Genomic DNA, 10551 nt, shown 5'->3' with positions numbered 1-10551 from the left:
TTAATCATTGTTTAAACATGTTTAAATAATCATAATGTATTAATATTGGATATCACTGTATTCGGGAAAGTCTACAGAATCGTTTGCTGTAAACAACAATTCAATATCTTTTATAATAACATCACAATATTTGTTTAAAGTTGAAAAATATGTTTTTTTTTCAAAGCCATGATTTTCAAAAACTGGACGTATAGGGAAAAAATTAAAACCAGATTCGGAATCAGCGCAAAAAACTCTATAAGAAGGACCCAACAGTATATTGAAATCACAAAAAAAGTTGAAATTTGTTGGACAGTGTAATCAGTCGTTTCAAAAATGGATAAATTTCGTTGAGTTTCAGAAGCGAATCGCAGATGCTAATGCGTTACGTCAAATGAATTTACTTAAGCTGATGTGGGACCCATAAATCGAGTTTCTTAACACAGCCAAACTGTTTTAATTTTTTTTTGAATGCATGTATGTGTTACGAGCCAGGGCCGCGAGCAGCACGAGTGGCCGGCGAAGGGTTATTACCCTAGGAATATGATATAAATTTGTTAGTTAAGGAACGCGGACGAACCCAATGCGAAATTGGGGAGCCGCTAGGATTATTGACAGCGAGGACGAACCTGACGCGAAGTCAGGGAGCCTCTAGGAATGGAGTCAAACGCAGACGAACCCGATGCAAAACCGGGGAGCTGCTAGGAGGTTGTATAATAGCACAGACGAACCTGATGCGAAATCAGGGAGCTGTTAGGATGCGGACGAACCCAATGCGAAACTGGGGAGCCGCTAGGTTGGATAAATCTCTGTTCGGACAATTGGAATGTCGCGAAAGAACCTGATGGTTAATCAGGGAATTGCTAGGATAATTAGTAAGCCTCGTAACTAGTATAATTTAATTGATACAATCCGAGCGGTAAGATTGTATCATGTGGGGACGTTCAATTACTTGGTTAGGATATTGGACGATAATTATGGGTTTAATGAATTTAAGTTAATTATCAAAGAAGACAAATATATTCTTACTATAGAGTTTCGTTCTACAAGTGTACTTGTGTCGCGAATGAACTGAATTTAGAATAGGAAAGAAATTGAAAGGTGATATTACCTAAGCTAAGACGCACGGTGTTGACGCACTGGCAATGCGGGGGACTCGGAGCAACCTTGTCACTGCCTAACAGATCTAAGACCGAACTCGCGGAATCTGTACGGTTAAACTTTGATTCAAAAGGAACGAACGTCCGATCTCACTGGTAGTTGACTTCCGAGATGCAGCACGACGCGACACTATTCGTGATTACGACAGTACTAGCCCCCGAGAGTAGAAATGTAAGGGCTTATATAGCCCTGCAATGACGGGTGGTACTTGTCAGTACCCTTCAAGTGAACATTCGTATTTTGTCAACGACCAGTTGGTCGTGCGTACGTTTGGGCCCTAAACTAACCTAAACAATTATGTAGATTTATCTAGGGAAAAACTCTGTTCGTTTATCTAGGACGGTTCCTGCCAGAGATGATATTGAACACCTGTTCGTCATCCGTAACATCTCCCCACCAAGAAGAAACATCGCGGTTCCCGTGATGCTTTCTCATCAGGAAGGAAACGTCCTAGATACAATAGACTTTAAGAAAAAAAAGAAAAAAGTGGAGAGAAAAAAAAATAAACTGAAGAGAAAAAATTTTTAACGAGTGTAGTGTAGGTGTAAGTGTACTTATTGCTAGGTGGTGCTCAGGTAGAAACTGCTGTCGGTGGAGGTAGTCCTGCTCCTTAGAAGATCGTTATGCATGGTTTCCATTTGCTGCTATATTACGGATTCGGACTATATTTGTTATTAGTTCCGATAAATAGTCTCCATATGTCTTCAAAATTGTACCGGTTGGAAATGAGGTTGGCTCTCGAGCCTGTTTACCAAAAATTAATTCATATGGTGTGAAGTTGGTAGCTTCATGAACAGACGTGTTATAAGAAAACATTGCAAACGGAATTAATAAATCCCAATCCTCGTAGTTCTCCATATAGTGTTTGAGGTATTCTGTAAGAACAATATGGCTTCGCTCCAATGATCCATTAGTTTGTGGTCGGTATCCGGAGGTGGTGATTTGTTTAATCTTGAATATTTCTGACAGATTTGTCATAAGAGTTCCAATAAAGCTGGTTCCCTTATCCGTGAGTATGGCTCGAGGTGTCCCATATATTGCAATAAAATGCCGTGCAAAAGCATCTGCGATGGTAGTGGCTCGGATATTAGGTATCGCTACTGCAATACAATATTTGGTTAGATTGTCCTGCATGGTGAGAATGTATCGGTTCCCTCCAGGTGTAATTGGTAATGGTCCAACGGTATCTAATGAAATTTTTTCAAATGCGTCCAACGGTGTGTCGGTGATCAACATAGGTTGTCGAGTTTTCGTTCTGACTAATTTTTGCTCCTGACAACTTTTACATTTTCGGATGTAATCCTGAATTTCGTTGCGCATGTGCGGCCAATGAAATCTTGATCGAATGCGATTGTAGGTTTTTGTAACTCCTTTATGCCCTCCTGTTAGGCTATCATGTGCTTCATGGATGATTTCTTGCCTGTCTTCTACGGAAGGTGTAGTAATAACACAGTTACATATTGTAATTTGATAAGTTGAATCTGTAAAGACTTCTTTTAATGCTTTGAAAAGTTCATCAGGCGATGATTTATGATGATCTCCGGTGGCGGATATTCGAAAAGATTTGCTCCTATTTTGTTCTAAAGCAGATTGAAGAGTTTTCAATCCATTAATTATATCCAATCTTTTTGGTTTATCATAGAAGTTATCGGAAATTACAATGCTGAAGGTTTTAAATAACCCATTGTTTGAAATTATGACCTGTCCCTTTTTCGGTCGTGCAGCTAAAAGTTCTTGCTTATTTATCAATCCCGTGTCCAGTAACAGTTTTCCTACGGGGGTTATTAGGTTGCGATCAGCTGATATGAAATGTACATAATGGTCTTCCTTTGCGGTAAGGGTGTTTGAAGAAATGCTAATCCTCTGTTTCGGTTCCGGCGGCGCTTCCAGGTCAGTTTCGGTAGAAGAACCATCGGTATCGGCGTCAAAGAATGGGTAAGGGTCGGCTGTGCGATCAGGCAGTTGCCGTGCCCTTGCTTCGCGTATTATATTGTTTGGAAATCGAATCACGTTGCGTTGCAAAATTCCACCTATTTCAGGAAATGGTACCTGCGGTATGTAGGGTACATCCTGCTGTAAATTGTTCCTATTCTCTATAACGGTGTTTTCCAGTGGCTCCTCAAACGAAATTAAATCACCAGATAAGGTCGTATTCTTATCCGTAGAAAAAATTTCTGTGGAGTTTGCTGCGGGCAAAAAATGGTGTGCGTTGTCCTGATCTTCGTCTGGCATCACTATCTCTTTAGATAAACTCGGAAGAGTTCTATTTATGTTAATAATTGGTGAGCGTTGAACCTTCCCCAGGGCGGGTTGTTCCGTCTCATCTGAACTGCTGCTTGTTTGTTGATATTTCGGCCGTTTTTCTCGGTCTCGATGTAGTTGTCTGACGCGTTGTCCTATTGAAACAGCGTCGACAGCTGTTTTCGGTATTTGGATTTTAAAATCGGGGTCTTTGACTTCCCTCGGGATGAGTGGTAAACAGGTGGAAGTAGGATTACGTGATAATGCATCAGCATTCTTATTTGTTTTTCCAGATTTATGGACAACCTGATAATCATATTCTAATAGTCGGAGCTTCCATTTCATGAGTCTTGATGTCGGATCTTTCACAGAATGCAGCCAAACTAATGGTCGATGATCTGTAACCAATGTGAATTTTGTTCCGTACACATACGGTCGGAAATATTTGACGGCGTATACCATTGCTAAACATTCTTTTTCCGTGGCTGAATAATTTCTCTCTGCTTTGTTGAGGCTGCGCGATGCATAAGCGATCGGCAGATCATTTCCTATTTCGCCTTGACTAAGCACGGCTCCAACGGCATATTCGGAGGCGTCTGTTGTAACGACGAATGGTTTGCTAAAATCTGGATATTGTAAAATAGGCTCTCGACAGAGTTCTTCACGTAACTGCTTAAAACTGTTTTCCTGTTCTTCAGTCCATTTGAATTTTTTGCCCTTTCCTAGAAGGTCAATTAAAGATTTTGCTTTTGTAGTGAAATCTGGTACGAATCTTCGGTAATATCCTACTAAACCCAAAAACTGTTGTATATTTTTCTGTGAGGTAGGCGTTGGGAAATCCTTGACAGCCTTTAATTTTCGGGGATCAGGTTTTACTCCCTGTCTTGAAATAATATGTCCAAGGTATGCAACTTCTTTTCGTAAGAATTCGCATTTATTGGTTTGAAGAGTTAAACCATGTTCTCGCAAACGGTTTAATAATTTCCTGACTTTAATGTTGTGTTCGTGTAATGACGCAGCGTAAACCACGATATCATCCAGGTAAATGAAAACGTCCGTTTCCTGGAGTCCAGTTAATACCTGATCCATGAGGCGTTGAAAAGTAGGTGGTGCATTTTTCAAACCAAACGGCATTCGTGAAAATTCATAATGTCCATTAGGGGTGGTGAAAGCTGTCTTCTGTCTGTCTTTCGGATCCATTTCTATTTGGTGGAACCCACTGGCAAGATCGAAAACGGAGAAGTATTTGGCTCCTCCGAGACGATCCAATATTTCCGTAATTTGAGGCAGTGGATATTTATCGGAAATGGTCTTCTCGTTAAGCGCACGAAAATCTATTACCATGCGCCAACGTTTGTTTCCTTGCGCGTCTGGTTTTTTGGGTACAATCCACAAGGGTGAATTGTACGGAGATTTCGACGGAGTAATAATACCATCGGATAATAAGCCATTGATTTGCTTTTTTATTTCCTCTTGGTGTACAGGAGGGTAGCGATACTGTCTCGTGTTAATCGGAATCTCATCAGTTGTATGTAAGGAGTGCTTGAAATCAGATGCCTTCCCTAATTTATCTCCGGGGAGATAAAATCGATCGGGAAATTCCTTTATCAATGCGGTGATGCTACACCGTTCTTCTTTGTTCAGGTGACTCAAATTTAGCGTTTCGGAGATTCCCTGTATCCTATCTTCTCTAGTTTTGAAATTACAATGTTGACGTACCTCTGAATAAATATCTTCATCTGATGTGCTCAAAATGTCGTAAGGTTCCACGATTTGTGGCTCTATTTCTACGTCTATGGCTTCCTCGCTAGTGTTGGTTGCCATAACATGACATTTTCCTCCGTCGTTCAGGACGGCGGCTTCTCCTATGTAGAGTTGTTTGTGCGTTTTTATGCGTGGTAAATAGCCTTCTTTTATCCTTGGATTAGCTATTCTTATGGCAATTTGTTGAGATGTTCGGGCATCGATGCGATGTTTGGTCCGTACATCTGAGTCCTGCTGGTAATTTGAAAATCGAATAGGCCTGATGGGCTTATTTTTTAATACCAGTGTCCCATGGTAATAAGAAATTTCTGCTTCTTCCTGTTTTAAAAATGGGCTTCCTATAAGTCCATCTGCTTCTATTGCAAGGCGCTTCACTACGTAGAAAAACGCAGGAGCTTCGTGTATGTGAAGTATCGTAGTTCCTAGAGTGCGAATTGGATTTATAGTAAGACCAGTTATTTCAATTTCTTCGCGTGAAACAATTTCTGCTCCTTCTCCTAAAACGTCAAGAACGACTAAATTTACGGATGCTCCACCATCAATTAGAAATTCTCCCGTGCCTGATTCCAGTTCTGGGATTTTGATTTTGATTCGTGGTGCTGGAGCTTCCTTGATGAGGGTTTTTCCTCGAAGCGGACAGTTCTTTGGCGAACTTCTTTGTTTTCGCTCATCGTGTCGCCTGTACGGTGAGCGCGATCGAAGTTTAAAGATTTGTTCGATTCCACGGACGAATCTCGCGAATCTCTTTGGAATCGCGGACTACGCGGTCGATTCTTGCAGAATTTTCCATCGTGTCCGGATGTTCCGCAATGCCAACAATACGATTTTGACATGCGATTCCTATCGGAATTTTTTAAAATTGTATACCGTTTCTCTCCGTCTCTCACAATTGACGAATCCGAACGGTTGGAGGGGGAACCGGAGGGGCTCCTGTGACGCAAGGTCCAGGCAGACGCTCGTCCTTCTCTCTCCTCCTCAAAACCAGATGGTCTCGTGCGTTGATCCCTGTGTCGGTCATATCTGCTTGGAGATAAGGGATATGACACTTCACGATCGCGGTAGCGAGAGTCCTGGTCATATGAATCTCGGCGGGACCACCTTGATGGTGATTCACTCCGAGGCGACTGTCGTCGATTCCTTAATCTTTTATCTATCTGTAGCACGGCGTCGTAAGCATCCTCCAGATTTTTTATATCCTTCAAGATAGCCGACACCTTCAGGGAAATCCGATCCGGTAATCCATCGATGAAGTTTTCAATGACGTCCTTTTCCATCAATTTGATAAATTCTTCAGCATGTGCCTCGTATTTTTCCCTCATGGCTCCGCGCGTACAGTAGACCAAGTGGCTTGTCCTATCGATGTATTGTCGTAGGCTTTCTCCTTCGCGAATATGTAGTTTCGCGATTTCCACTTGATAATATGATAGGCTCTTGCCGGGTGCGAACCGTTTCTTCAAATGTTGAATTAACGCTTTTACGGTAGTAAACTTGTGCTCTAATGTGCATCCACGTGCTGGCCCGACGAGCTTAGTAAGAACAATTGCCAGATACTCGGTTTCCGTACCCTCCGGAATCAAAGTTAACCCGTCCTCTAAAGTTTGCGCGAAACGAATCAAAGAGGGGTCTTCCCCGTTAAAGGTCGGAATTGTCGAAGTAACATTCTGTAAGCATGTCTTTTGCGTCAACAGCGACATAGAGTTTGCAAGCGAAACCGTCAAGTTCATTATGTCAACGAAAGAAATATTTGCAGCTGAATTCGGCATTTTTAAAGAATGTAACTAGAGAAAACTAGTATATTATCGAAACCTTTTAACTAGGAAAACTAGTATATTATTGGTATAAAAGCGTGACTAGCGAAAACTAGTATATTGCTAATAATATTGAGACGTAACTAGGAAAACTAGTATATTGTCAATACTCAGGTACGAGTAATTTAACGTAGTAAACCCAAAATTAAAGTGATCCTAAAATAATTGAACTATCCCACCGCTGTCACCAGTTCTGTTACGAGCCAGGGCCGCGAGCAGCACGAGTGGCCGGCGAAGGGTTATTACCCTAGGAATATGATATAAATTTGTTAGTTAAGGAACGCGGACGAACCCAATGCGAAATTGGGGAGCCGCTAGGATTATTGACAGCGAGGACGAACCTGACGCGAAGTCAGGGAGCCTCTAGGAATGGAGTCAAACGCAGACGAACCCGATGCAAAACCGGGGAGCTGCTAGGAGGTTGTATAATAGCACAGACGAACCTGATGCGAAATCAGGGAGCTGTTAGGATGCGGACGAACCCAATGCGAAACTGGGGAGCCGCTAGGTTGGATAAATCTCTGTTCGGACAATTGGAATGTCGCGAAAGAACCTGATGGTTAATCAGGGAATTGCTAGGATAATTAGTAAGCCTCGTAACTAGTATAATTTAATTGATACAATCCGAGCGGTAAGATTGTATCATGTGGGGACGTTCAATTACTTGGTTAGGATATTGGACGATAATTATGGGTTTAATGAATTTAAGTTAATTATCAAAGAAGACAAATATATTCTTACTATAGAGTTTCGTTCTACAAGTGTACTTGTGTCGCGAATGAACTGAATTTAGAATAGGAAAGAAATTGAAAGGTGATATTACCTAAGCTAAGACGCACGGTGTTGACGCACTGGCAATGCGGGGGACTCGGAGCAACCTTGTCACTGCCTAACAGATCTAAGACCGAACTCGCGGAATCTGTACGGTTAAACTTTGATTCAAAAGGAACGAACGTCCGATCTCACTGGTAGTTGACTTCCGAGATGCAGCACGACGCGACACTATTCGTGATTACGACAGTACTAGCCCCCGAGAGTAGAAATGTAAGGGCTTATATAGCCCTGCAATGACGGGTGGTACTTGTCAGTACCCTTCAAGTGAACATTCGTATTTTGTCAACGACCAGTTGGTCGTGCGTACGTTTGGGCCCTAAACTAACCTAAACAATTATGTAGATTTATCTAGGGAAAAACTCTGTTCGTTTATCTAGGACGGTTCCTGCCAGAGATGATATTGAACACCTGTTCGTCATCCGTAACATATGCGATACATTGAGCTTGTCTGCAATCTCACGTGTTATGCTATGACGATCTGAATCGATAATGGTCTTGATATGGCTCTCATCAACTTCAACTGGACGGCCAGATCGTTGTGCATTTTTCAGTGAAAAATCACCAGAACGAAATTTGGCAAACCAATTTTTACACTGCCTTTCTTTCAAGTCTTCATTCCCATATACGGCACATAACTTCTTGTATGCTTGCGATGTGTTCTCGCCTTTTCGGAAATAATACAATTAGTCCAGTCAATGGATGCTTATTAAGGGGGGTGTATAGGGAAATGGAAGGAACACAATTTTTAACTTTGGGACTTTGTTTGGACTAGTTAGGAGATAAACATACTAAAAGTCCCTTCTCCTAGGAGGTGAGCGGGGTGCAGGGGGGCACGTAGAAGGCCCCTTTTGCGGTTTTTCGCTTATATCTCGGAAACTATGCGTCCTAGCGATACGACCATTCCATACAAAATTAAAGCTGATAAAATGTGCCACAAGATTGATTTAATTCAGTTTGTCGCTATCTCGCATAGTTTCCAGAATATCCGCGCTCAAATGTCACTAATTATGAAAAAAATAGCCGGGTGAAATTCGCCCCCGGCGGGATTTTAATCGAGCTTGGACCATTCGATAGCCTACCCAAAAAGACCCCTCTCTGACAAGTTTCAGCCCCATATCTCATCTGTAAGGGTAATTATTGAGAAAAATTAATGAAAAACATGGACCAATCAGAACGCGACCTAGACGCGAGTTGCCACAGTCGGCTCGGGGCGCCAACTGTCTATTGGCCGACTGTGGCAACTCGCGTCTAGGTCGCGCTCTGATTGGTCCGTGTTTTTCGTTAATAATTCCTAAACAAAGCCGCGGATAACATTTTTGCAAAGGAAAATGTCGCTTGAAATGGTCTCAGGAACCACCCCCTTTCGGGATGTTCACGAATTTTGGGACAGCCTGTATATTGACTATTAAAAATTCTGAAAAAATCTGACACATTTCGGATACCAAGCCATATATTTGGTATCATTTCCAGATTTTTCCGTTGCAAACTATGGTTGTAAAAAATGAAAAACATGAAAAAATAAAAAATGCAGATTTCATATAAAAGTAGGTCTCGTACCACTTCAGAATTAATTTAGCAATGAGATATTATCAAAAGTATTGTTGCTAATGATATCCAGGTCACTTTCCCGTTTCGCCGTACTTCGCTTTGTTTCCGCGAGCTCAGGTAAACAGTCAACCATAATGAGTCGCCTGGTGCCCATATGGTTTCCTATATTACCATATTACCCATATTACCGTACTCCTTTTATGATCCAAGGTGATCACTGAGTGAGACGGTCCGACTCACCCTTTGTTGACGGTTTATTGCTTTACCTGTCTTGTCTTTCTCGAGCTCAGGTAATAGTTCCCCGTCTTGGATCGTTTACCCACATTTGGTTTCCCAAATGTCGACCATACTCCTTTCATGATCCAAGGTGATCATTGAGTAACGGCCCGATCCAAGACTTCTTGGAACTCTTTACACCTTTATATAAATTTGGCGATTACCCACGGAAAGCGACCGTTCTGCTTGCTATCTCTAGCCAGACTACATTTTCCTCGTGGCCTTGCTATCCAATCCACCCCCACTCTCAATATTCTTTACTCGATCACCACATATAACATATTTATTAAATGCATAACATACAAACTCAATTGATACAAATTTAAACTCATTATTAGAAACTACAATACAGTGATAAACAATCAGTCCTTAACAAGTATTATGCTCAATTTTTTTTCAGATTTTTGTGAGTGATGCAACAATGTTGAAAAAAATAAAAACCACTTTTTTCGGCGTTTTTCCTAAGTTACACTTATTACTTATATTCTTATATTGTATTCTTACTTACAACTTACTATAACTTGTATTCTTACTAATTAAAGGTGAAAGCCAAACAACAAGAAACAAATATAGGTTAGGTGCTATGAACAGGTTGACAAAACAAAAGAATGTGCATCTATCGACAAAATCCGCGATTACTTAGTTGCCAACCCAATATAATACATATACAGTATTATGTTATTTAGAATGTACCTGAGTGATTAATGCTGAAAAGAATACTTATTTATTTGGAAATTAATTCCAATTCCAAAATCAAAGGACGACTCAGTTTTTAACGGCCATACATGCCAGTATACTCTTTGAATCTAAATAAGAAAAATATGAAAACTAGGACTTGTTGGAATGTGTTGGTCGACATGGCGCGGCGGGATTGGAAATTGGAACTGTGGATGCTCAGTTAACACAGCTGCTTAATTCAGCCTCGAAACTATCTTAATAC

The sequence above is a fragment of the Lasioglossum baleicum genome, chromosome 11 (genome assembly GCF_051020765.1).
Source record: "Lasioglossum baleicum chromosome 11, iyLasBale1, whole genome shotgun sequence".
Lineage (NCBI taxonomy): Eukaryota > Metazoa > Arthropoda > Insecta > Hymenoptera > Halictidae > Lasioglossum > Lasioglossum baleicum.
The sequence above is the reverse complement of the archived record's forward strand: the minus strand, read 5'-3'. Positions refer to the sequence as shown.